We start from the raw sequence: 27,886 nt of genomic DNA on the forward strand, positions 1-27,886 counted from the left end.
CTCCCCGGCCCCGCGCCGGCTGTGTGGACGCTGCGTGTGTGGGCGCGGGGAGGGCGGCGACGGCGGCGGCATCGGTCCGGCCTGAGGGCGCCGCTTGTGTGAGGGGCGGCAGCGCGGGGCTCGGCGCCGTGTGAGCGCCAACTCAGCGCCCGGTGCGGCGGGAGCGGCGCGCGCGGCTGTGCTCCGATGTGGCTCGCGCTGAAGAGCCCCCCCCGTGCCTGTATGGCTGACGCAGAGCCCCAGCTGCGCTTTGGTCCCAGCTGCTTTGTGTGGAAGGCTTTTTGTGTCCGACGGCCAGAAAACTTTTTGGTTTCTGACCCGCTTCTGCACAATGTGTTGTCCTAACTGGTGTTAATAGTGTTTTTCAGCTTGAGGTGGAGTTGCTTCAGAAAATGAAGCGTTTATTACTGAAGGGAGTGCGTGTTTTACACAGCAGTCTGATTAACTTGGCCATCCTTTGAAGAACTTCTATGAGAGAGCAACAGCAGTTTTGGTGCAGCCGAACATTTTCCTGTCCACTTCAGATTCACCTGATGTAGCATCTTTTGCAGCAGTGATGCTTCTCTGCACACTGCTCCTCTCAGAGGCCCTGGAGCCACGTGGATTTTCTCTGCTTTCCTCTTTTTCCCATGAGCATGCTCAGCCCCTCTTTTGCTCACATGAAGTCCAGCGTCCTTTGGCAGGGATTTCCATAGCTCACTGCTCTGTTCGTCGCTCCTGTGTTGCTCCCACGTGACGAGTTCTCAGCTTACAGAACAGAAAGGCTGCTGGTCCCTTAGTGCATGATTTCACATCTCGTCCTGTTCCGTTTAATAGCACTCCAGTTCACAGAAAGCATGAGTTCTTCATTAGCTGCCTTTTTTAACTGGTGATAGTTTGCAGTTGGGTGTCATCCGCAGACGTTTCATGAGCATGCACTCAGTTCTTGCTCCTTAATTACTAATTTATTGAATGGGGCTGGGAGGAATGCTGTGAGCTGCCTTTCTCTCTTGCCGTAATTTTCACTTTAAATGTGAGCTGTTGTAGTCTCCTCTTTGATTTACTTCTTTCTCTCTCTTCTAGGTCTTATATTAGTTGTAATTTAATTAATTTTGTGTGGGACGTGGTGTCAAATATTTAAATATGTTGGCCAACTCCACTTACATAACTTAATTTTTAGAATGGCAGCAATCAAAATGTTAGGCTGAGTGTTGGATGTGAGCTGTCTTTGAATTTTAAAAGTAATGTTTGATGTCTATTTACTTCCATGTCTTTATTCTTTTTGCCAGTACTGTGGGCAGTCCTGAAGAAGCATATAGTAAAACAAAAGTTGCTAAGCACTTCTCTGCAGTTTTTGAAACATGAAGTCAGTCATCTTTGTTGCAAAAGTGCTTTATGGACTTTTTGGCTTTCTGGCTTTAGAAACTTCTCTGCTTTCTGCATTAGAACTTGTTTGCCTTTTTGGGAAAGACACCTACGCTGACAGCGTGTGTGAGTGCTGCCAATTGACTGATGCATCCTGATCTTTATTTTCCTTTGCTGCTTTAACTTTTAGTACTGTAGTTTGCACAAGGAAGTCATGTAAGAGGCTGCATTCTGGTTCTTCCCACTTCTGCACATCCAGATCTTTCTGAGTGATTTTCTCTGTACTGATTATTTTTCAAGTTTTCTTGATAGCAGCAAATCCTACTAGTGTAGTCCTGCCTTTTATCCTAGAACCACTAAATAAATGATGTAGAAACTGATCTTTTGGGGTCTCCACTTGGTGGTTTAGATAAAATCTCGCTTTTGCAGCTTATTTGCAACTTAGATAGCTTGCCCCAAGGAGAAGAATAGGGTAACTTGTATGGTTTAAAGTGTCTTTCCATGTATACAAAACCTCAGCATCTTTGTTACTGTTAATCAGAAAGAGGCATAACATCATTAGTTCGACTCAGATAGTACAGACATCAATTGTGAGAGATTGCAATGTGGTCACCTTTGCCTCTGAGCTGTGAGACCTGTATCATCCCCTGTGACATATTTTCTCTTTTCTTTGAGTGACAAAAATGTGTGGAAAACAAGTATTTCCTAACAAAAAGTGGTTGGTTGACTTGGCTTGCCAGCCTTTCATCCATTTTAAGAGGAATGCTGATTTAGGATTGGTCAGAGGTTCAAATGTTTCTTTGCCTAACAGTATCGGAGGCATTTCACTTTCCGGCTTCAAGTGCCTATGATGGCTTGCACTACTCATTCACCTCTCTCCTGTTTTGTTTTCTCTGCTAATGCTTATGAAATACATTGTGTACCTTGGGCAAGTGCTTTGTGTTGGAGTCACTGCAGGTAGAATGTTGCTAAACATATACGGGATTGAATGAGCACTTGCAACACTTGCTGTGGTTTGCTTCAGGTAGCTGATAGGAGCTGGTAGGCTTGGCCAGCAGGCTTTCTGGGGAAGGAGAAAATGCCACATTAATACTGCATGTCACAAAGGTAGTATTGCATTCAAGTTGTAAAGTTAGGAATAGGCAAACAGCTGTCAGCACTGAAATAGCTGAAGTTGACCTTTTGTTGATGGATTTCCAAAATCAGTTTTTCACAGGATAATATCTATTTTGGTCACTTGTTTGAGTAGCTCTTAAAACTCACAGAAGTGCCTTTTTTCCCCCCTCTTGTATATAGGAAAAAAGCATGGTATGTATTACTTGGATATAAATCTATGTCTGATTTAGTGGGTGGTAACCCTGTGTGTGGTAGGTGGGTTGGAACTGGATGATTTCGAGGTCTCTTCTAACCCAGGCCATCCTATGAAATACCAAAAATGGGAAGAACGCCGAAGTGGTGAGCAGCAAACTGAAATCTGTGTTTGTAGCTGGGATTCTGCTCTGTCAAACATATATGCAGATACCGTGCTGCTGAAAACCATGCAGGAGCTTGGATTTGCCAGCTGCTGGCTGTAGGTGATCCCCAGCCATTTGCTCTGCTGTTAGGGACTCTGAGAATGGTTTCTGGCTAAATGAAAGGACCGCGTGCTCTAAAGTGTCCTGGAGAAACTTTTGGGGGAAGAAATGTGGTTCCACAGCAGTAGTCAAGGCTGTATTTTGGCTAGATGTCTGTGTGCAGCAGCCTGCAGGTTGCGATTCGCTGCTGGAACAAAGCGTTGCCGCTGCGGGGACTGGGCTTCATCGAAGTAATTCGTATGGGAGGTGTGAAATTAAGAAGTGGAAGAAAAATGCCGGAATTGGATTTTGTGTTGGGATAGGAGGGGAGAAAAGCCGTGCAATTCGGCAGCAGTACCGGGCGGTCTGTAGCGGCATCTGCTGGCTCACGGGTGCGAGGTGAGAGCCGGGAAGGAGCTGTCGGCCTGGGGCCAAGCCTGCCTGCCTGCCTTCTTGTCCTTGCCGGTCTATTAGCCAACAAGTGGCCTATTTGGGCAGTGTGGAGAAGAAGAGCTACATAAAGTAAGCTGTACTGTCTGTAGCAGTTTCTCCATCTCTTGTTGCCCTTTGGATCTCCAGCTTGAGCACACGACTTTTTTAATTAATTTTGAGTGGTGAGCAAAACTGCACTGGGAATATTGGGCGTGCTGGGTAGGTACAGCAGCTGTGTTTCATTCAAGTTAGGGCAACACATACATCTCCTCCTTGTAGATGGTTAAAATGAGAAATCACTCATTAAAAAGTCAAGTAAACGCTGATAGATTTGTACTCAGGCAAAGGTTGCTAAAAATTGCAGACAGCAAAAGAAGTACTTGGTAGCTCTCAGAGAAGGGAGGGAGCGAGGTTGGTGCAGGGTGCCCTCTATAAGCAGGCTGGGAACTTTGCACAGGGAGAATACCACGTGTGGTTTGGTTCTGTGGTGTATGTGAAGAGGAGCATTGTGTGCATTCCCTGGTGGGGGGGAGGTATGAGTGTATAGGGGGAGGTGCCAGTTTTTGTTTGTTTTTAAAGCGTGGCTGCACCAAAAGGTATTTAGCTTGGTTTGTCAGCCCCTGATTGCCTTTCTTCCAAAATACACATTTAATTGTTGGGAAAACTGAACTTTGACTACCTGAGGAGGGAAGTGAGGGTAACACATATTTAAAGCATAATTCCTATTAACTTCAGATGCTGTTTGAGTGTTGAGTGCTTCTGGTAAATAAAGGAACATTCTTTTGTTCTGTTTCGGGTTATACAACTGACTTATGTCTGTAGCTCAGAAATACGGGTAAAACTTGGTTCCAGAGCTGCTGGTATCCACTTTGCACCTTTCTTTCAGTACACTTTCTTGTATCTTTAACATGAGTCGGTCAGAAAAACTTCAGCCATTCATTCCTCATTCTCATTCCTTGCAGAGCAAGGTGTGCTTCTGCATTCTCTGAGATTGTGTGTGTGTGTGACCACATGTCTGAATCAGGTATATTGCAGTGGGGCGTTTCAGTGGTTCTGAAAGTCTTGCTATAGTGTAAAGATGAGGAATATACGCAATTGTAATATAGGTATAGCCCTAGTTTTAAAAAATAGCTTTTTGAACCCTGTGTTACATTTTACACTGCTTCTAGAAGCGTATGGTATGTCTGCCACATCAGGTGAGCAAACAGATAATCTATTCAACACTTAATTTGGTTTTGTTTATTGCAAATATATACATATATGTAATTTAAAATATTTGGTACAGCAAAATCTTGATTTTAATAAGACATATTTTGCTGAAGGAAGTTGCTTCTTCAGTCTGCCAGCAGGCATTGAACTCTCCAGCAGCTGGGCATAGTTTAAAGGATTACTTATTTGCAGACAAATATCTCATATAAGATGTTTTTGTATTTTATGATGGAGAAAGTGAAGAAGTACATTTTCCAGATGAGCCTGGCAATACTAAACAGCCTTGTACTAAACAAGTGCTTCAGCAAAGGCAGAAGTGTGTGCTGTGAAGTACTTGGGTGCAGGCTTTTCTCCCTGCTTCTGTGCCCTGCGTTTCCCAATCCTTCTGTTTGCTACAGATGGATTATTCTAAAATGAGTTTTGATTTCTCGACTGATCAAAGTTGGCCATCATCTCAAATATTTACACTTCTTTGCTACAGATGAAGTATGTTGCATTAGTATCGTACTGCTGCAACCTTGCAAGGAGCAACAATGCAGTGTCACATTTACTAATATCATATCTGATACTATCCAGTATGGCTGTATGTTCAAATTTGCTGCTGAATCAAATTTAGTTTGACTTTGCCTCCTAGATGTGCTTCTTAAATTTTTTTTATTGTTATGCCCTTGGCTTGGTTAACAATAAAGGATGGAGCTAAAACCTCATCCTGCTTGTAGCTTAATTGTCTTTTCCTGCAGTGTATTAGACTATTTTAAAAAAGTCTGCTCTGAGGTACTGCTGTCCTTAGAAACAGAACTGATCTGAATGCAGATTGCTAATTAAAGAAGTTAAAATCCAAGAATAATCTGGTTAAGCTCCCAACCTTTTTTTTTTTCTTTTCTTTTCTTGATTGTGTGCCACGTATGCTTGGCAAGAACATCGCTGACTTGTCTGGACAGGTGGAAAAGTGTGCTATCAGTAGCAGGAACATGCATTTCTTCCTGGAGGTTTAAGCCCTTATGTTCCTTGTTGCTTATCTGTATTCTAAAGGTTCTATCTGTACTTTAAAAAAAAAAAAAAAAAAAAAAAGCAACAAAACCTCAACCAAATAGTTGTGAATGAGTTTTGGATACACTCAAATGAAGTATTGGAGTAATACTAAATTTAATTTACGATGCTGTGTCAAGCATTATGATGGTTTTTATTCTCTTCCTGGAGGCCAAACTAAGAACAGAGTATTGAGCTTTCTGTGAATAATATCAGTACTGAAACATGCCGATGATTTTTCCAGGACCTTTTGTGGTGAAATATGACAAAGCAGCAAAGCTGCTCGTAGCTTTCTACTTCATTTCATCTGAAAAAATGTAGAGTTAATGGCTTTTTGCAAGTTGTGTATTTGTTTCAAAATGCCATATTTTCACAGCTGTTTTCAAATTAGCCAAATGGCGGAGCAGGAACTTTCATGTAGGTGGTGTTTCTCTGCCCCTTTTTCTGGGTGGAAGAATGACTCCTTTTCATTGACTTAAGATGTTGGTGTCAATGGAATGGAGAAGAACTGGAGGCACTGTTTGTTTATCAGCCACTGTAAATCAGAGGTCAAAAGGCCAATGGCAGGTGTCTGTTTCTTTGTTTTTTAATAGGTATGTTTAAAAGCTGATTTTTAGGCGTTTGAAATGTGTGTTCTGCAGATGAATCTCTGAGTTCAGTGCCTACTTTGGATCAAAGAGGAAGAAATTGGACTTAACGACGTAGATCTGCTCGGAATGTTAGAGCGTATCAGCAGACAGAACTGTACTAATGGGTGTGATTCACTGATTGGTAAAGCAGCATTAATCTCTTCAGTGTATTTTTCTGAAGATCAGGCATCATTACACCAGCTGTTTGTGCGGGAGTTTAGACAGCAAGCAGTTGTTCCACAGAGGATGCATTGGTTCAAAACCACGTTGCATTGCCTGGACTGAATTAAAATTAACTGCAATTAACTGCAAAGTAACGAAAGCCCCTCTTTCTTAGATGACAGCTATCATCAGCTAGTCGTTGTTTATAGTTGCTTTCTCAGGATATCAGCTCTTATAAATGTAACTGGTTTTATTTATTTATTTTTAACTGGTACTTCACATACTCTTAAAGTAGTTATTTACATTGTAAAAAGAGGTTCTATTGCTGACACACCATTTCTTAAGTGAGATTTTTTCTGCTTGTTTTCCATTTAAGACAATGGTTTTGTCAAGTGACTGGGAGCAATGTCTTTATTTCCTTCCTCGCACGTCTTTGGAAGATGCTGTTCTTCAAGTGCTACTTCTGTGCTTTTCTTTTCTAGCGCAGGCATACTTGAATACCTGAAATATTTTCAGAGAGCGATAAGATTTATTCCTTCAGTGCCTGTGTGCCTTGGCTCAGTATTCAGTTGTGAATAGTCTCAGCCCCTTCCTTTTGCTCGTGGAATTACTCATGCAGTGAGTCACAGCTGAAGCTCATTTACAAAAAACAAGCCCACAAACAGAAAGCCCACAGTAACTTTTTAACTTCTCAGATATGAAGTCACTGTATAAAACTATTAAAAAAAAAAAAATAGATTACAGACACCAAGTTAGGCTCTGGTGTATTTGTTTTTATTCATTTTTCATTGTATTTAGCCCTTCCAGTTGAAATGCAACGTGATAAATCTTAATTTCATCAGGTGCTAGTATCAGAGTAACAGATGTTCCTCAGTGTCAGTGGCTGTTTATTACTTTCTCTTAAAACTGTCTTGTTTGGGAAGCTGGGTGTCTACAGCTCCAGCAAAGCCTTTCTGCAGAGTTGCATTTCTGTATCCTGGAGAATACTGAGTTGTCTGAGAAAGTATTGGAACGACAGAATGGGGATAAGAAGACTGAATTACCGAGGGGTATGACAGTGCTGTTTGACAGTGAAGGAAAACAGCAGTCACTTTTTTTTATTTCCTGTATATTTTCATGGGTGGCATTTTCTTCAGTATGTGATTATTTGGCATAAAATTCAGATTTTGCTGATGGATTCTTATTGCAGTTGAATGTCAGTGGTGATACCCACTATCTGTTGGGGGGGAGCTGTCATACTGATGGCAGGGGAGTCCTTGCCAACAGGTTTACAAATCATACTAAGTTTTGTATTGTGGTGGTAGCTTCCCTTTCTGCTAAGTGTGAAGTGCTGCAAGTGTTAGTGGCTTTGGGGATGCAGAGAATGTGTGATGAGCAGCATGCGCTTCCTGCATTGCCGTGTTTGGAAGACAGCTGAGCTGTGAATGCAGAGGTTAGTTAAAGCACTGCCTGAAATCTCTTACACAGAAACAGCCACAGATTGTGTTCTTAAGTCATGTCTAGAATGAGGCTACAAGGATTTTTGAATTATTGATGTACAGAAGAGAGTTCTATCCGTGTAGGAAAATGTGACTTAAATTTGTTTAGGCTGTCTGGCAGCTATTTCCAGAGTGGCTTCTGTAATCATGATGAGGTACGTTATGCTTTTTGTGTGGGAATAGGAAGTTATTTTTACAAATAATGGCCTGCAAGTGAATATTTGTTTGCTTCCTGTAGAAACAAAATGTCAGACATTTTATTCTTGATGAATTTTTAAAGATTTGCATGATAAGAAGCGCAATCAGGAGGTCTGCTAATGAGCTGAGTAAACTGATGGTCCAAACGTAGGTAGTGCAGTTGGTTTAGGAATGAAGTTCAACACAGACAGTTCTTGTCTATTTGTAGAATGTAAATGGTGAATTAACCTTTCCTCCTTTCATCTCACCTTTAGCTCTGTAACTGATAATGAACACGTTTCCACCTGTTGTCAGGTCTGCCTAATGGTTTGGGGTGAAACTGATTTAGAGAAACTGACTGCAGAGAATGCTGCTCTTTGTGAATTTCAGCATCCTGTAAAGACGTGTAAGTGAAGAGGTAAATGGAGCATGGTTCTGTGTTGGATTAATTGAACAAAATTATGTAGTATTCTCCTAAAAGTATTCTGGTTCTGCAGTCGCATAGAAATCTGTTTGCTGCAAAGATTAGAAATTGTACTTCTATTGTACTACTCACTTTTGGGTTTTATTCATTCAGCTCAGCTGCCTCCTTGCCAGTTAACTCAATATTCCATTACATTTGGTTGCTAAAGCTTGCGGGGAGAACACTAAATTGCAATATAAGGCTTGTCTTCTGGGGATGTGAGCACAGCTATGAAGGTATGGCTTCTGAGTGCTACCATCTCCAAAAAGCGCCCATATGAAGAATTAGAGTGGAACAGCAGTGTTAGTGGAGCCCATATGATTACAGCTGATTTGAAAGTAGTATGCTTGCTGTTCCATAGGGTCCTGGCTTTCCTTAGGTTCAGCTGTGCTCATCAGATACAAAATAAATGGTTAGGAAACATCCAGTCCTGCCTTGTAGGGATGGATGTGTGTAAGAACAACCAGCTTTCCTGGAAGCTTTTATTTACCTGTAGGGTAGACACAAACAATTTCTGTCTAAAAATCAAATAAATTACTTTTTGTATCAAGTGGAGATGGTAGAATGTAGCATTAGTCAGAACTGCCATCTTCATGAGCAAAACTACTTCTGTCTGTGAAATTTACCCAGCTTGACAGTTGAAATAGTTTCACTTACATGGACTCATTTGTGTGAAATAAGAAATCCTTCAGTGGGCATTCTGTGCTAGATCTGTGTTTCCAGAAATGGATTTGGTGATCTGGAATAGAGGTCTGAAATCAATTTTGTTGATCCACAGAAAACTTGTGGATCCCAGTTGAATTTCATTTGTGAATTGAGCTAAAATAAAATGTGTCTTATCAGTAGGTGAAGAAATAGATTTTTAATTGTCGTGATGGATTTTTTTTTTTCTTTTTAATAAGTGCTTCAGATCATTGTAAATAGTAAATCTTGATGTGTTACGTTCCAATTTTGGGCTGATTTTGGGCTTCTGTTCCTACCTGGTCATAAATACCTGGTCATAAATAAGAAAAAGGCACTTAAGTGTTTTCCTGTAGTTCTTCTGAGCTTCTGACATAGCTGAATAAGAAGAGGAAATCTTTTCACTGTGCCTGCCCGGAAACTAAAGCACTGAACAAACTCTGGAAAGTAGTTCAGAGGTACAAGAATTACCTATTCCCCATATGTTATGGGCAAGTTAACTTCTTAAAATGTGGTTTCTGATACTGTACGATAGATTTATATAGGAGAAATTTGTGCAGGATTGCACATGAACTCCTAAAAGCATGCCATTGCATTTCATTTGCTATAAAGGGGGAAAAAACCCACCAACAACTAACCACAAAACCCAGAATTTTAAATACGTAAGTAAACTGTAAAGTGTTGTGTTTCATTTTCTTTTTTCCCCCATGTCATTGTATGTAGGACAGCAAATGCATTTATAGTGGCTACCATTCTTTAAGGAAGATGAAAATCTGATAAGATTAAAACAGAGAAATGATACCCACTACCCAATCAGTTGATGTTTAGATGCTTTCGAATGAGTCTATGTTAAAATGCATTTATAATGATGCAGGTACCACCTCCTCCTCCAAAAAGAAAAGCACTAAAAATTCTTCAAAAAGCTCAAGCAGCACAAAGTGTGAGGGTTTGTATAGTAGGAGCTTTTCTTCCTGTCTCATACTTGGTAAATCCTCTCAGAAGTCAGCACTTGCCATCTTCTTAGAACAGCACTACCAAACGTGCTGCCCACTGAGACAGATGGCTGTAAGGGAAATAGCTCTGCTTCGGGTATTTTTCTGGATGCTGAGAAAAAAGGTTGTGTCTTAATCAAAAGCTTTGAAAAAATAGGAGCAGTTCTAAGTCTTTCTCGATATTTTTGCTGTTTCAGCTGTTGAAAGGTCAGAGAGATTTGCAGTAAGCTTTTTAGTTGTAGATGTCCTGTTAATTTTCCTTTGATTTTTTTTTTTTTTTGATGTCTGGACCTTTAACACTGACTGGGGTAAAGACTCTTATCACTGACTGGATAACTCAGACTCTGGTAACTCTTATGGTGAAGCTTTTTATGGAAGCTATTTAATTGTGAGGATGGATGCTTTTTCCTCAACAACTCCAACAATTAGAGGAAGGCATTTGTACCTAATCTGAAATACCAGAGGAGAGGAATGTCTGTAAAAGCTTTCTAGGTCTTAGGTTGATAGTCCCTTCCCCCAGCCTTTCCCAAAGGTGTTAAAACCAGTTTCTATAGGGCACGAAAAACAGGTTTGTCTTTCAGTAATGCTTCTTTGGAAAATAAAAACCTGTAGGAGACAAACAGTTTTAGGGATGGTCTGTTGTGGAAAGCAAGTGCTCATGTGCTGGAAAAAAGGCAGACCAACTCACTAAAGCGGGCTACTGCTTAGTAGGTACTTATAATTTAAAAATAAAAATTAAGATTTGTTGTAAGCATAAGTGTCTCCTTATGCTGCCTGCTGAAGAGGCTTAAATGTCACAGCTCGTGTATGGTCTTAATGGCTCAAAGTAGCTGGAAACAAGCAAGGGACCTACAGCACACAGCTCAGTACTTGCATAAACCTAGAATTGCTTCTAGCCACAATGTGGATGCTGCTACTGATGAGAAACTGTTCCCATTCCATCAGCAGTGCTGAGACACGGACACTCCTGGCTTGAATAGTCAATGCCATTTGTTTAAACTTGCACACACTGAAGTGAAACTGTAAATGACAGACAAACCTTCTTAGCATTCAACTGCTCAAGGATTATGAGGAGGTACTTCCTGTAGGGGTTGGGAAACGGTATTCTCTGTCTGAATGGGTGAACCGGTGCCCCGGAGAGGAGACTTGCTGAGTGAGTCAAGATGGGTGGGTACAGAAACTGAGCACTTCCTTCCAGGAGCAGAAGACAGCCAGGCTCAGAAAGCTGCGGACACCAGGGACAGCACTTCAGTTGGTGGTCCGGGCTGGGTTATGGAGGCAAGAATGTTGTTACCATGTGCCTGAGGGGGGCTGGGTGAAGAGGAAGCCTGCAAAGTCGCTGCACTACTGCTTGGTGTCTGAGGTGTGACATTACAGCTACTCTGAGGTAATAAGGAAATTTGGTGATTGCTTTTTCTCTTCTTCTCCAACCTATACTGCTCCATTTTTAAGGGTGTATGTGCATGTACTTGTGTTCCCCAAGCAGTGGAGGAAAGTTAAGTAAAGCTGTGTGGGAGACCTCAACTTTGGCAGGTGGGCATCTTGGTCAGGTCTCTGTTCTTTTTCTTATGGGCTGGCTTTACTCAGTCTGATTGTTAATGTTTCCTTTTAGGTAGTAAGATTGCAGTGTAGTAAATAGACAGGGAAGGATAACTCTGCAGGGGGCTATTGATCTACTGATTTCAAGTGGAGTGAAAAAATTCATTGATCGTGGAGAGAAAAGAGCTGTTGAACTGTTTACACCTAGAAAATCTCAGCTTAATGACTCCCGATTTTCTCTGCTTTGAGAATCTTTACTGTAAATGCTGTGTAAGCAGAGTGATAGGGATAGCTCAGGTCCCTCTGGTTTCCCACATGATTGTGCTGGGCTGGGGAGCAGCCTGACCCTTCTGCTGTGTAGCTCTGAATTCTCCAAGGAGCTCTGCAGTGTGGTCAGTGAGCTTTGTCCATAGAGCCTGCTTGTATGTTCAGTGTCAGCAATGTGTTTCTGTGGTTGCTCTGCAGTTTGGGGCGGGAGGGGATCCTAGAGTGCCGTGAAATCAAAGGACATGGGGAAGTCCTTTGCAGGAAGGCTTGTGTTGCACCTGCACACAAACTGCTCAGTGAAACCTGTCCAAAAAATGATTTTTAACTTTGTCTGTGCTCTCACTCATGAAGTGATGTGGTATTTTCACTAAAGCTTAAGCAATAACTTCATTTAAATATGCATTGCTTGATAACAAGTGTTCCTAACAAATTTCTCTCTTAACTTGAAACTTGGAAAATGCCTTTTTATACCCCAAGCATGGATAGTTTCTCTATGAAAACAGAAGTGTCAGACATGCACATCATCAGAGTGTTTTGTTCTTTTTCTGAGGTTGAATGTTCCACTAGAGATTTTGAGGCTTTGATTGAGGGCTGATCATAGGCTGTGAAGGAGTGAAGTATTTTTCTTTGCCGGTCATTAATTATTCCACAGAGGTGAAAATATTGATTGGATCACTTCCTCTTAGAACCAAATACTTTTTCCTATCAGGCTTAATGCTCTCTGAGCTGCCTGTTCCTTGCAGCAAGCTGTAGGGAAACGGGAGCACGGCTTGGGCAGCTGCAAAGCAACTGTGAGCTGAAACCCGGTATTCCTGTGCTTACAAACTTGAACTGTGTTCTGAAAAAGTGGAGTAACACCTTTTGTGGCAGGGCGATGGAAACAAGTAGCCGGTGACTCTGCTGCTGAATAATCTGGCGTGCCGCCAGCCGGTCTGAATCCCCATGGCTTGGGAAAATGCAACCAAGAGCGATGGGCTCAGGAATGCGCCCGCCACTGTGCTGCATTGTGAGTGCGGGGCGAAGGCCCCCCCTTGCCGAGCATCGGCCTGCTGGGACCTGGCTGTGCCTGGAAGGCTCTCCTGCTGCCCCTCTGTTTGCTTGCATGTGAACCGCTGTGCTAATGGCGTTTTGGCAGATGGAGAGTTAAAAAGCTGCAGAAATAAAACCTGTGCAAAGGATGCTGCATTCACATAATGGAACGGAGACCTTCGCAGTCACGCTTCTTGAACAGAAAAATATGTAGTGCGTTAGCTTAGCTCTGTGGGGAAACACATGGCTGTGCTGTTTATTGGTTGTTCCTCTGGCTTCAGTGGTGCACCACTGAGAATCAGCAGGGCCTGTGGGGATGAGGAGGCAGGCTTGCAAGACATTTCCCATTGTTTGAGGTGTCAAAATGCACAGATTCTTGAGCAGCGAAACTGCTTTTACGCATGCTCTTTAAGAGGCAGGAAGAGTCCTCTCTCAGGAGTGTCACAGTAACAGACACTCCTGTTCGGTTCCTGGAACAGCTTTCCCAGGAATTTGATTACCCACAGATTTACAAGAAGGACCAAAGGTTCCCACTACTTACAGTAACACTCAAAGAAGAAAGCAAGCAATGAAGAGAGATGAAGTTCAAACATTTCTTCAGACTTTGGACAGCATCTGCAGTTTTGGTCCCATTTCTTGTATTCCTTCGTATCTCAGTTTCAAAGCAAGCCCTGAGAAATACTTTCTTATGTTAATTGCAGTTGAGGAAACTGGGGCTCTGCAGGCTTCAGCTGTGCCACAAGAGGGCATTCCTGGTGCTGGTTCTGCTACTGCTGGGGCATAGATGGCTTTGGCATGCGTGCCTGTGGATGAATCCTTCTTGGGGAAAAAAGACTGAAGTGATGTTTCTTTTCTCTAAACTCCTTAGTTTCATAACTTAAAAAGGAATAGTTTGACAGCTCTGTTTTCATAGTTAACCTGGAATTGTTGGATGTCTGAGAATTCAAAGTAGAGTGTTACCTGATTTCTGCACCTGGTGAGGTTTCAATCAATGATCCACCTGGTAGTGATGAGAAGAATTAAATCAGGCAGGGCAAGAGTATGTTGCTGGAACCAGAAACTTTTTAGTTGTGTGGTTCAGCTGGCTGATAAGAATAGTGTATCCATTTGTTCTGTCATATGGAAGACTGATAAAAAGGGAGGAAATGTAACTGCAAGCACTATAAGCACTGCAGTCTAAAGTACTGCACCTAATGCAAGATACAACCGTGCAGGCATTTTGTAGAGTTTGCACTTTATCACTGTTAATCAGCAAGATAGTAAGTGGAAGAAATAATTGGAGCTGTACACTGTGCCTAGTAAATTAGGCTCACCATTTAATTTGGAGGTGCTCATTCTTTGTAGGAAGTCTTACAGCCCTGTACGTATTGCTCCTTCCCCTTGATGCCTGTGTGCCTTCACTTAATCAGGTGCAAGGCCTACAAGAGCAGTATGGGCTCTTGGCAGCTCAGAGGGCACGCTGAGGCTCTTCAGTTGTTCACCTTCATTCCCAGGTCTCACCGTTACATGATGAGGGACCTCTCCACTCATAAAAAAAGAACGCAGGAGCAGAATGCCAGGAGAGTTTATCCAACTTGAAATACCTCTGGTTTTGAGCATCCCTCGGAAATATGGCAACAGGGAGGAGCGCAGAAGCCAGATGAATTGTTCTGGCAGGTTGGATTTGTTACGCCAGCTCTACTAATCTTCAGGGGCTTTCCAATCTCGCTGAACGCTGAGCATAATTGCGGTAGGATTTGGTGTGTTTGCTTATTCCAAATGGGGAGATTGAAGCCATGTAAACCATTCCTCATGCTCTGAGATTGGTGGGAAGGCATTTGCCAATGCTACACAAACAACTTAAAAAATTTGAAAAGTTGAAGCAAAAATTCTCTCCGTAGCGAAGCATGGATGATTGTCTAACATACCTTTTGCACAACTAAATTCACACATAAAGTAAAAAACCAACAAGAAACAAACAAAAAACCCACCTTATTTCTTTAATAACAAACCCATATTATTGATCTCAAAGCATTGAAGTATTTTCCAGATTAGAAAAAAGTATTGGGTCTCTCTTTTCAAAAAATTAAGGTATGGAATACCTTTTTAGCCATCAGTCACTTGGCATTTTTTGCTGTAGTTAACATTCTAAAATAAACAGACTTGTAATTGAAATTTGTTATTAAATCATTCCTTTAAAGGTCAGTAGTTTGCATCAGGAAAACAGACGCTTCTGTTTTGTTGTTCAGTTCTGCAGCACATCTGCATGGTTATTCAAAGGATGGCTGAAGCTTTCTGAATACTTGTGGAAGGGTACAGTGGCACTAATGATTTTCTTACATCAGTTGAATAACATGAATGCTAATTTTTAATAATTCTGTTTGGTTAGACACGCAGTGATTCATCATGAAAAGCATTCATTCTTCTGCCAATGTTCTCTACAGTTCTTCTGCTAGTTCTCTATTGGGATTTCTTTTTTATTGAGCTGTGTATTTTTCCTGAGAAGTATGTGCCTTCGTACGTGGTGTGTTTATCTTTGTAGTTTGCTTGCAAAAGATCATTCATATTATTTCACTGCTTTCTTTTCCCTTCAAAAGAAAACTTACCTTATTGGCTTTATTTTCTTTATTGTATGTGAATACACTTGCAATGTATGTGCTTCAAAAAAAAAAAAGGAAACTGAATACGTGCTGGAAGAAATTGATTCTACGATTCTATGAAAGTATATCCTGCCTGACAGATTTTTCAGCTGGGTTCTGCAGTGCTTCTGTGTCTTCTAACAGTTTCATTTTGAGGCTGCTGTGGAATTTTAATCTCGTTGGAATGAGAAAGTGCATGTGCTGGTAGCTTATTTTGTTTTCTCCTTAAGAGCAATGTTTTAGCTGTTAGTAAGCCTGTATTAACACCCAGTTCTAGAGCTGTTTAGCTTGGTTCTGCATACAAGTGCAAACATAACTAGCTCCAAACTAAAGCTCTCTTCCTTTCAGTGTTGGGACAACAATCCAGAGTGTAAAAAGCACTGGAGATTTGGGTTTGTATGCGACTTGAAAGAAACTGGAAAAACATGAGTTAAGGCTAAGCTTCTGCTGTCTGTGGTTAGCCCTGTGTGGATTCATAAACCGTGTTTGCAGAAGAGGTACTGTCATAATTGGCACCAAGTAATTATTGTTTTGAAAGTTTTAATTGAGGCTTTGCTTGAATTACTCATGAAAGCTCTGCTGCTCTTCACATGAATTGGTGCTAAACTGCAGGAAAGCTGGTAGAAATCCAGAGCTGTACACCTATGCAACAGATGTATGTGCCTGTAGACACATGCATGCCTTGGATCTCGTATAGCCAATAAAACACTTTTTCAAAACCCTTTGTGCTCTAAATCTAGAGTCTGGGAATGATGACAAGCTGTGCTAGCTGCATTTAAAAACAAGCATACCCTCCCTCTTTCCACACAAGCACGTGTAGAAATTGCTCATTTCCATCAGCACAGCAGTACAGAACTTGTATCCATATGTGCAAGGGGGCAAAAAGCATTAGATTTGTAGAAAACAAGACACATTAAGTGCCGTTTTGGAAGTTGTGCTTCGAGTTGTAAGGGCTTACAGAGATGCTGCTGGGAGATGCTGCTGGAAGTCTTTCCAGTGGAGCCCTGTCCAGCATCCAAGCAGTAGATTCCAGGGACGTTCCATGAGAACTTCATTGTTACTACAAATTGCTAAAGCTGGTGCATAGCACAATAGAGGGCCTGTTGCAATGTGAAATGCTTGCAGTCCGCCTTGTTGACACGACAATGATGACTTTTGTTCATAGTCTACTGTGAATGGCGCTTCTCAAAGTAATCAGGTTTAATTTCTGGTGCTGCCTTTTGGCTTTGGAAAACAATACCTTTGGTTAAGATTCATTATTGATTAGAATGTGCTTAACAGACTGAATATTTTTCATAACACTCTACTAACTCAATGTGTAACCAGTAAAAAACCTTGTTTGAAATGTTCAAAGTCATACGTGGTTCTTACACTCCTGCACTGTTAATAACAGTGGATGGTATGTTTATATACTGTCTCAGTAATGATACTTTTCACAGTCACTAATGCAGGAGAGGGAAGGAACTGGTGGAGGGATGTGAGTGAGAGCAACTGTTCCTGAACATATAATGTTTGGCCACAAGCTTTTTTTAAGGCACTGTTTGGGGATTCGTCAGCAGATTGCTGGTCTGTAAATGACTAAATCCTAGTCCACTCTTTATTTCTGTGATTACTGTGTCACTTTCTGTAGGGAAAGTTATTACCAAACTAAACAACATGGTGTTGCTGGATGTCTCTTTTGTGAATAAAGCTGTCTGTTTTGTGGTTTAAAGCCAGAGCCAAACCTTGGCAATGTTCACTTGGCCATGTTGCTCCTGGTATTACTTGTGGTGCTTTAGAATATACATATCATGTACTGCTGCTCTCCATTTTTCTCCTGCAGAGAAAATTGGTTAGTGTACAGAGTGCAGTGTCTTACCAAGGGCACTGTACTATAATAAAATCCTTTGTATGAGGTGTTCCAGGGTTTTGACAAGGAGAAGGCAAGGTGAAATACCTTTATAACTTGAAAGAAATATCCATTTGACTTGACCTAAATGTTTTTGCATGTATTCCTTAAAATGCATGCAATACTTGAATGGCATGCAATTACTGAAGTAGTTGAACAATAATAGAAAATTAAAACAGCTTATATTTCAAAACTTTTCTTGCTTTAGAAGTCTATTCTACAAATATTTAGTTGAATAATGAAGTTAATGCTGCTCTTTTTTTTTTTTTTTTTAATGTTACTCGCACATGTATGTATGTATTTTTTTCAGCTCTAACTCCATGCTATTTATTATACTGGACATGAAGCAAGATGCCTGCACTGCCAACGCCCGAGGTATATATACTGTTGTAGATAGTGGCAGTGGCACTTACAGGCTTGGTTCTCTGATGGTTATTGTGATGATGCGATGGTATTTTGTAATCAAGCAAATGATGGCTGGGTTGGTAATGAATATAGATGTTATTTAGTGATAGTTCAGCTAGTGACTTCAAAAGTGTCTTTTTTTGAGAATAGGTAATTTCTTCAGTAGTTAATATTCAAGCGTGTCATGCCTTATGGTGTTTGTTCAGCCCTTTTGTTCTCGAGCTAAATAATGAACTTAGATTCTAGGTCACATTCACAAGTTTGAATCTTGCTGGAATGGAGCTTGTGTGAATACTTAAATTATCAAATTGGTAAACTATTCACTGTTAAGAAAATAGTTGCGGTGATATTCTTCCAAAGCAAATGGGTTAGAACAGGTTAAGGTGCTGCTGACATACGTGTTTATCATGTCTTGCCACCATTGCAGTGTATTTCTTTACGCACGAGGATCTGCTAGGTCTGCATAATTAATTCTGCGTAATTGCTACTGGAGCTGAAATTCTGTGTGATCATAAATTCGATTGCAACACATGAATATAATTAACCCTCATTACATGTGCCTTGTAAGTTCCATTCAGTTAGTTGATTTTGTAACCGTCTGAAAAACGTTGTGGAGGTCCTGTTGGATTCAGCAACCACGCAAAGGAAATGAAGAAATGTGTAAGCAGTGATGTGATTGCTACTGGGTAGTGCTGGATAGTGCTGGAACTTGGTGGCTCACGCAGGAGCATCCTGGACAAGAACCCTGACAGCCTTAGTAATGGAGGAATAGTTGTCAGCAAGTCAGAAAGGTATTGACTAAAACTACAGGTACAAGTAAACATGTAGAAAATTGCTGCTCAGTAGAGTAATAGATGTTTTATATCATTTCTTTATGTTAATTCTTTAGATACAGATCTGTGTCCATTGCTCTCCTAAAGTGTTTGCAGGAATGGTCGTCTCCTGAGCTGGAAGTGAAGGCTGACAATCAAAGAGCTTCATATGTTGTCTGTAACCAAGATGTTGACCTTCAAGGTTACACATCTCAGATCCCACCACCCTCCTCGCTGGTGTTGTAAAGCCAGTGAGTTCTCCTTGCCTACAAGGCTTTGCCAGAATATGTGTGCTGTCTTTTGTGATGGCATTCCTACCCAGTTACCCATGCATAGAGAGTACTGGTGAATGTGTATAAAAATAGGAGGCAAAAACTGTGTGGGAAGTAGAGCAAAACTGTTAAGAAGCATATGTTTACTTGCAGGCTAGCAGATTAGCATACTTGAATGAAATGCTGAAAAAAAGTAAAGGTTTTATTCTGTTATCTTTTGCTTTTATTTTTTTTTTTTCCAGAAACTATGTTCTCTGAGCTAAACCAGCAATCTGTCTCCATCCTCTCCTTTTATAGGAGCTTTTAGCAACATCCTTTCAAGTAAGCTGAGTGTGCTGATGGTTGTGCCTATTCATAAGTGAAGTTTTAAGGGATAGATAATGGGAGAATGCCAAATAATGGGCTGCTCAAATGAGTGGGGAAAAAATAAATTTCTTGAAAACAAATGTATTCACAATTGCATAAGAATTGGGCATGTTGCAGATTCATTTTATCTGTTATTAGGCTCTTGACGTGCATTTCTACTGCAGTCGAATTTTTGTCAGACACAGGAAATGTGTTAAAACTGGATTTTACTTTTATGTAGACAAGCATTTTGAGAAAGAGTGAAGGTTTTAGGATGTGGAGGTTGTAGCAAGTCCTGTGAATGCCAGCATAGCTCCAGTAAAAGTCCATTTTTTGTAAAAGTCCATAATGAATAAAAGTGGAATAAAAGACAAATGTACTGGGGGAATTGGCTTCAAACCAGATTGGTTCTAATGGTGTCCCCTTCCTTAATGTTCTTGGGTATTCATAAAGTAGTCTGATCCTGAGGGCTCTTACTGGGTGATCAGAAAGTTACTTTCTTCAGTATTGCTGCATTCCTGTCCCAACATCTTGCCCAGTATAACTGTCTGCTAAACATGCTGCCATAGCACCTCCTCAGCAGCATTTAATATATAAATATGACTATATTTAATTTCATTGTCTAGTACTATGTGTAGCTATTGACTTAATGAGTTATTTAAGTCATATACCTTATTTAAAGAAATAGTTAAAACCTCACAGGTTTTATGAGGGAAACTTCCAGGTGGTCAGTGGGTGTGCTGTGTAGTTGTATGTGTGTAAGAACAAATTCTGTGTGACTTGAGGGTATTCAACTGCACTGATCTTGCCTGAAGAACATGTAAGTATTGATTTAATGAATTATTTTGGATTTAGTATTTTAGCTTGCATAACCTTTCATTGCAGTCTGAAAATAAAAAAACAGCTTTGGTGGAATACTTCTACATATATTTATTTTTTTAAACTACAAGTATACATACATACATGTTTAGAAAGCCAGATAATGCTGTTGTATTAAAAATGTAAATAGAGAAGATTAATGCCAAATTTATTGGTTGTTTTATCCCTTATCGAATTTCTATACTTGCAGATGTATTTTCATACTAGGCTTCATAAATACAGATGCCTCAAATAATTCAAGAGCTTTTTAATGTTACTGCAGTTTTAGGAAAATAAGCAAAGCATTTGTGAAAAATCAAGTAGGATCAGTTTTAATGTGCTTCTTAATTGCTGACCTTTACTGTATGAGAATTGCAGTTTTGGTTCTACCTTTGGCATCTCATGTGCCATGTGCAAGTTTATCTGCAGAGGCTGTTTTAGAATCACTCTGTTTTCACGTGAGACTGTTGCTTTGGGATTCATTTGTAGGCAGCAGAAGAAAGGCATTTCTGGGGCAATTTCAGCTGTCTTAAGGCAGATATATGAAGTTGATTGCATACATTGTTCTCCCCACTTCCCTTTCTTAGCTCTGTGAAATGCAGCGGATGACTGGCTCAGCAGTTGATGTTCAGAGATATCACAGGTAAAGCCCATGCTATGTCTTACCTGGAAACTTAATGCAGTTGCTTACTGTTGACTTAGGCAGCCAGTACAGATACAGGCTGGAGAAGTCACTTGCCTTCTGTAGTTGTTTGAGATAAGGAACTTTTCTTTCAACAGAAATCCTTATATTAGTATTTGTCAGTTTTTGAGCTTGGTGAGTTAGGTACAGAGGAGAGATTATCCCCTTGTTAGCCAGTGTTTGCAGCTTCCTATTCTTTCAAAATGAGTATTTGCTCCTGTGTTGTAGCATTATTATTATTATTTAATGAAGGTATTCTCTGGGATTAAGCAAAGTTTTCTTCCTCAGCTAATTCAGATATCTTGCTGTTTTTCAGTGTTTGGTTTGACTGTAAAATGTATTCTGCCTGCATTCAACTAAACCATTCAACAAAGACCCTAGTTTTGCTTCTCTGTTGTGAACTTTCAGATTTGAAAGCCCTAGCAAAATGCTGTCAGCAGGAGTACCTAAGTGAAAGACAAAGAACAAGAGAGATTCAAATCAGCAGATCCATGATAAAGCATTGAGGGTATTTCAATCCCTGTTTCGGAAGTAAGATGGTAATAAACTTCTTCAGATTATAGAAGCCAAGGACAAGAATAGTATATCATAGAATCATAGAATGGCCTGGGTTGAAAAGGACCACAATGATCATCCAGTTCCAACCCCCTGCTCTGTTCAGGGTCGCCAACCAGCAGACCAGGCTGCCCAGAGCCACATCCAGCCTGGCCTTGAATGCCTCCAGGGATGGGGCATCCACAGCCTCCCTAGGCAACATGTTCCAGTGTCACCATGCTCTCGTGTGGTTAAAGGTATAACCTAGGCCTGCTGATTTTGGTGAGTTTTGGATTATTGTATGACTGAGCTCACCTGTTTGATCTAGAGGGAAGATAAATCCTATCAGAGCTGAGTTCCAGCTGAATTACTTGCTCTTCACCTCACTGCATGGCTGCACAAGCTGCAGTGCTGGCGCAGAGGCAGTGTTGAGAATGTAGGAGGTGGGACTGTGCCTTTCAGTAGCACTGGGACCTTTGTTGGACGCAAGCCCTGTAGAAGATTACACATTCAGTGGAACTGCATGGCAAATGAGCGTTAAGTAGCACGTCTTAGAGATTTAGGACTCCCAATAGATGGCACTCCTTAAGATTTAGCAATTGTCCTGGAAGGGCTGCTTTATATAGTTACCTAATTAATTACTTCAAATGGTTACTTTTTACATTCATTTTCTTAAATACCTCTTACCTCGGCTTAGCTTTCTACACCTGTCACATCAGTTACAGGGAAACTATAATAGTTCCAAGTAGATAAAACCAATGTAAGATTAAAATGAAATACTCATAAGTGTGAAAGCTTACTGTGGATTTCATGTGAACTTTGAAATGAAATTAGTATGCCAAAAATCCTTGGCAGAGACAAGAAGAACTAGCAGTTTGTTAAATGATAGCTATGTTTAAGCTATATCAGAATAGTTTTAAGCTTTGGTTTTTAAAATGGGCACTTCACAAATACTTTCAGATAATGGATGTGTTGTGCCGTTTCGAATACAAACATTCATGGTTTCAACATAGTTTAGGCCTTAAAGTAGCACTTGTAGAGACTGGTTTGTGTGAGGATGCGTAGACACCCAGCTCACTGAGTGACAGCTGTGGCACATGGACTTTCCTGTAGACGAGTGTTAGTGCCTGGTGTTTGTTTTCTAGCTACCCTTTGAGATTTCTTTTTCAAAATCTTTGCAAAATGCCAAACAGTTGTTCTGGTGTGTGGAGAGTTACTTTGGTGAAAGTGGGGTATTTTGTCCCTTTATTCCAAACAATAAATACAAAGGAACTTTGAAATCTCCAGCTGTGGTGGGAGGATGTGGTTTGTGCAGGGACACCACGTACATTCCGCTGTATGGAATGTACTTGATGTGACATTTAACAAAATGTGTTGCCTAACAGCTTCAAAAACGACCAGCTTGGCTCTAAAGATGTGAGGAATGAGAGCCCAACCTGCAAGATGGCATGGCTTTCCTACTCCTCAAGAGATGACATTTCTGCTAAGGTAGAATATGGGGTTGTGCTCCAGTAGTGTTGTCCAAGAATCTGTGGCCAAAACCAAGTTACAGGCGGCACGCTGCTGCATATCCCTGGAAGCAGAAGGATTGCCTGACTGCATATAGCTCCTGGTGAGCAAATTGAAGCGATTCGTCTGAGTAAGTAGCATGAATTGCTTTTTGTGCTTTAAATGTTTTATGTAGCCAGGTTGAAAATTGCAGCTAATTTGTGATCTGCTGCAGTCTGCTTCCTATGCTAATGTGGTGTTATTTGCAATGGTGTCAGAAGCCTGTTGTTGGGTTTATTGGTCTTTGTGGTATTGACTAGCTGCAAAATTGGCTTCATAGATGGCAAACAAACTCATATTTCTAAATTAAGGTGATGAATTTGGATGCTGACCTACTCCTATTACTCAATGAAATCGAACAAATAGCATAGGATTTGTGACTTTAATGTTACTGTTAGATAAGAAATCTTATCGTAATATTTGTTAAGAGGTGCATTGGACGATGTATCTGATTTTGTGTATGTGGGGGGAGAGTTGGTAATAATTTTATTTTGAGAAAGAAACTATTTAGTTAACACGAGGAGGTGATTATGGCATGATAACCACTGAGAGATGATTACAGATTTAAGCTCTGTGGTATCAATTGTGTAAATAGAAGGGCACTGTTTATGTAAGGGTATTTTGGTTTTTTTTTTTTTTTATGGAAAAGATAGATTTCCTAAAGATGAGCTGACCATGTAATCTATATGGCATTTCTTCCTTGCTAGAAATATCAGATTGTAATTAATGCAAGATTGTGATGCTGGGTGCCTCCCTTTTTTAATGAGGAGCTGGGATTTTTGATATTACAAAAATAGTTCAGAAAGAAAGGATAAAATCATAGAAACAAATTTGTTTTGATTTAAACAAAAATATACTTTTACAAATGGCAGTTGAGCAGAGCATAAGGATTAATGTTTTTTAATATGCTTTGGAGAATATAGGTTTAAGCCAGGAAAATTTCTTGATGAATCTGTAGAATGGAGTTGTGTAGGGTTATATACAGGATTTGCAGGCATTCTTGAGGCGTGGAGGAGAGAACATACTGAAATAAAGTGTAATAAAAACTTTTATCCCAGCTGGTTTTAGAGGAACATAGTGTCTTTTTAAAAGTGGAAGCACCTTACAAATCTTCATGTTTCAGAGAGCTCGCTGTTTGCACCTCTCTTGGGTAGATAATTGAACATTAATAGTGTAATTTTACTTTTGCTTTTCTCTCTTTATGGAAGCTTCATCCTTATTCCAAGCAGGAACATTGAGCTCCTTGAAAATAGTGGAGTGTGTTAGTATGCTCTTATTCTAGAGACTGCAGCTGAAGCACCAACAGAGCTTTGTGTGTGAGGAAGGTCCTTTTGGAAACTACAGAGGCTGATCCTTGTTCAAACTGGTTTCTGACAGACCTGTTTTCTGGGGATGATAGGGACAAGGAACTTTTAGTCTACAGAGCATGGTGAGGCTCCTGTAATGGTTTTTGTTAGCCTATGCTTTTCTGCAAGAGCTTTTCCTCATCAGTGAGCCAGCTTATTTTGGTGTACTAAGTGATGTTTTTTAGCTAAAGGTCATCTTTCCCTTTCTGCCCACTTTCCTGATACTGCTTGTGTTAGAAAATTCAGGAGGATAGGCGGTTGTGTTTGTTTGCTTGCATGTCTTCTGCGTTTCTATGCTGTAATGTAGAGGAGACGTCAAGATAAGGAATGAAAATTATGTAATAAATTGCAGTGCAAATGCTAAGTGATGGCCTGAAGCAGTGATGGAGCACCTGGTGAAAAGGCAGGGCCAACCCAGGGGAGCTCGTGTATGCAATGTAATTCAGTGACCAGAAAGGGTGGAGCCAGGATCCATCCCTTTCCTGCCCTCATTTAAGGGTTGGCAGTGGAGTGGAGGGTATCTCTTGCTGGAGACCCCTGCCTGCCTGAGGCCTTCCAAAGGTAAGCAGCTCTTTTCCTTCCCTTCTGTGTCAATGGCTGCTGCATTTGGACTGCTTCTCATTTGCTGCAACCGAAGACTTTGCCACCCTGCTATTATCATCCCATGACAGTGTTACATAAATAGTGTTCAGCCTCTTCACCAGGACCCCTAAGACCATTTTGCAAGGCTTCTTCCCAGCCAGCCTTCCACCATTACTGCTGCAAGGGTTTATTCCTTCTCAGCTACAGGAATCTTCATTTGCCGTTGTTGTATGGTGTGAGGTTTCTATCAACATATTTTCCAGCCTGCCAAGAGCCCTCTAAATGGCAGCAGTGTCCTCTAGTGCTCTTGTGTTGCTTAAAACTGTATTTTGTAGAATTGTAGAAGACTTGATAACCTTGGTTTTTGGTCAGTTCTTGCATAGAGTTCCTCTTTAGTTCTTTGTTTGTGAAGTATGGCTATAAGAAAGCACAATAAACAACCATACCGTACAGACATCTGAATTTCAGCATCTTACTGCACTGGAGCAGAGTGCTGTGCTATTCTGTCTCAGCTTGCTTGTATAAAATAATGCAAGTAAGGAATTTAGCACATTTGACAAACACAGATGAATGCTTTTCTCTAAAAGACTGTTGTATATGTTTGAAGAATGATAAAGAGCTCCCTTAGAGAGACATGTATGTGCTAAAGTATTTGTAATTAGACATTTAAGCTTACAAAAAAATTATATATATATATTTTTTTAAATCAAACTACTGTTTCTGAACTCCATTATTGTCAGTGATGCTATAGCAAATCCATAGCCATGTTAGAGTCACAAATGAAAATCTGGGGGCTGAAGAGTGGGAAGTTGTGAACTCTTAACCCAAGAAATAGTCACTGTCCAGTTAGAGCTTTCTTGGAAGTTTTAAGTAGTGGAACAAAAACTCAAGTGTAACAGGCTATTGTGGACTTAAAGGAATTGTTTTCAGAATCTAAGGAGTTTTTTCTTCTTTTTAAAGTATTACACAATCTAATGCCTTCATGTCTTGGGAAAGCCGTATTCTTTTCCCAGCAAAATGTGACTTGAAGTCTTAAGGTTTTGCTGCCCTCTTGCTCTGCTGTAATGCTTTGTTATCTCTCACTCACTGCTCATTTAAAGGGCAGTTAAGGAAAAAAAATCAACACAAAAAAAAACAGAGTTAAATCTTAGTTTGTGTTTAGCATAGCTAACTGTAGCAGGTTAGCTTCTCAGATACCGCAGACTTCTTTTGCATATTCTTGATTCAGAAGAAAGTAGGTTCTCTGAGTTTGTAAAGGAGTGAACTTTGCCAAACGTTTTGGAGCTGGAGTAGCTTAATTTGTCACTCTACTGCTATAGTAAGTGGTGGTGTGAGGTTTTAAAATAGTTTTGAGTTAAAAAAATAAATAAATTCCACTGCATTGCATTATTATGGAAATGGATAAACTGACAAATTTTTGAAGAGATGTACTTAAAATGACAAAGAAATAGTAGAAGATCCATCTGAAAAAAAGATGAAGGTAGCTAAATTAAGCATTCCTTTAACTTCCTTATATTAACAGAGTATGTTGCAATATTGTTTTATGTGATAGTCCTTTACTGCTGTAATATATGTAAAGGTAGTTATCACAGTGCTACCTACGAAAACAAAAATCTCCTTAGCAGCAGTGAGCAGGTGATTTTCTTTGATGTAGCAGTTAACTGGAATCCAACATCCTCTAGTATATTCCATTTTAGAATTATTATTTCCTGTACCTATCAGATTGTGTTGGGAATGAAGAAATTTTGGGAATGCTGTTTTAGATTCTGCCTGGTACTAACTAGTGGCAATCCACTATCTGTTGGCCATCCCTGTTGTTTGATGTGGGCACCTTTCCCTTCTCTGGCATTTGTGTTGGTTTGTTTGTAAACAGAACAGCCCTACACCCTACCAAACGAGAGGCTGCTTGAGGTATGTGTTGATGCCTGTCTGCAGTGTGCACTGGGTTGCACGGCAGCCTAGCTCATGTACCCTTGTGGCACAGCACAAGCCAGCAGCTCCAGTTCTGAGCCAAATGCAGCACAGCCATGGCTGCACAGTGACATGCCCCAGCCATCAGGGCCTTGCAGGGCTCTCACCAGTCACTGGGTCACATGCTGGCTGGCCTTGCTTCAGCTCAGCATCTTCTGCCTTCTGCTATGTTCTATAGAACAATGTGCCCTAGCCGTTGTAAATGACAGGCTGCTTGATTTGTCCTGATCTTTGCTCCAGATACAGAAATTCTGTAAATCTGATGTGTGATATGCTTGATGAAGTCATTTTGAAACAGGTCTGTTTAAAATATTTCCCTTTTTTGTATTTTTTTTTTTTCCTGGAATTACATGTCACAGTGCATGTGGGCATTGAAGTTTATCTTTTTCACTGCCATGTTCTGATGGTGGCTCATGCTTGGGATCCTCTGCTTACTGAACAGCTCACTGTCAGGTGAACAGCAGGTATTATCTCTGCTTTCAGCTGCTAGCTCACGCTTTGGATCTGAGTTTGGATGTTATACTTGCTTTTTCAAGCCTGCGAATTGCTTTTGCTTCAAGTTGTGTTTGATGAATTATGCCCTAAATGTTGAAACTTTGATAACTGAAGAAAGTTTCTATTAAAAAAAAAAAAAAATCTGCTAAATTAAAACAATGAGAGATGAGTCTGGAGTGAAAAATAATTTGGAAAAGAAAGTTTGTCTTGCCATACGTACCTCTTTTTTGATTTTTTTCCCCCCTAATATGACAGATTGTCATGCAGTTCCACTTGCTTCTTTTGATGGTTTTAGGCTTTCTATCACATTGTGGCCACGACAATTTCATTACACATTTGAAAAAATGCTGAAAACAGCAGAATTCATGTTTTCTAATAACATCTGGGGAATTTCTTCATATGACTTCAGTGGACTTCATCGTGTTTCTTTCACCAAATTTCACTTAAAGGAGCAAAAGACAGTAAATTATTTCAGCACTCTTATTTTTACTATGCTTTAGTACACACAAGTGTACTAGGTTGAAAAATCTGTTACACCTCTTACTT

General features: G+C 40.4%; 1 protein-coding gene across 3 annotated transcripts in view; it reads left to right on the plus strand.

Moving 5' to 3' along the window:
* The window catches only part of PLEKHA7 (pleckstrin homology domain containing A7), a 142,277-nt gene that overhangs the window by 663 nt on the left and 113,728 nt on the right, over nucleotides 1-27,886 (plus strand). The window lies entirely within an intron of this gene.

Source organism: Lagopus leucura, unplaced genomic scaffold, assembly GCF_019238085.1.
Source record: "Lagopus leucura isolate 7727_CA_CO unplaced genomic scaffold, USGS_WTPT01 Super-Scaffold_100033, whole genome shotgun sequence".
NCBI lineage: Eukaryota > Metazoa > Chordata > Aves > Galliformes > Phasianidae > Lagopus > Lagopus leucura.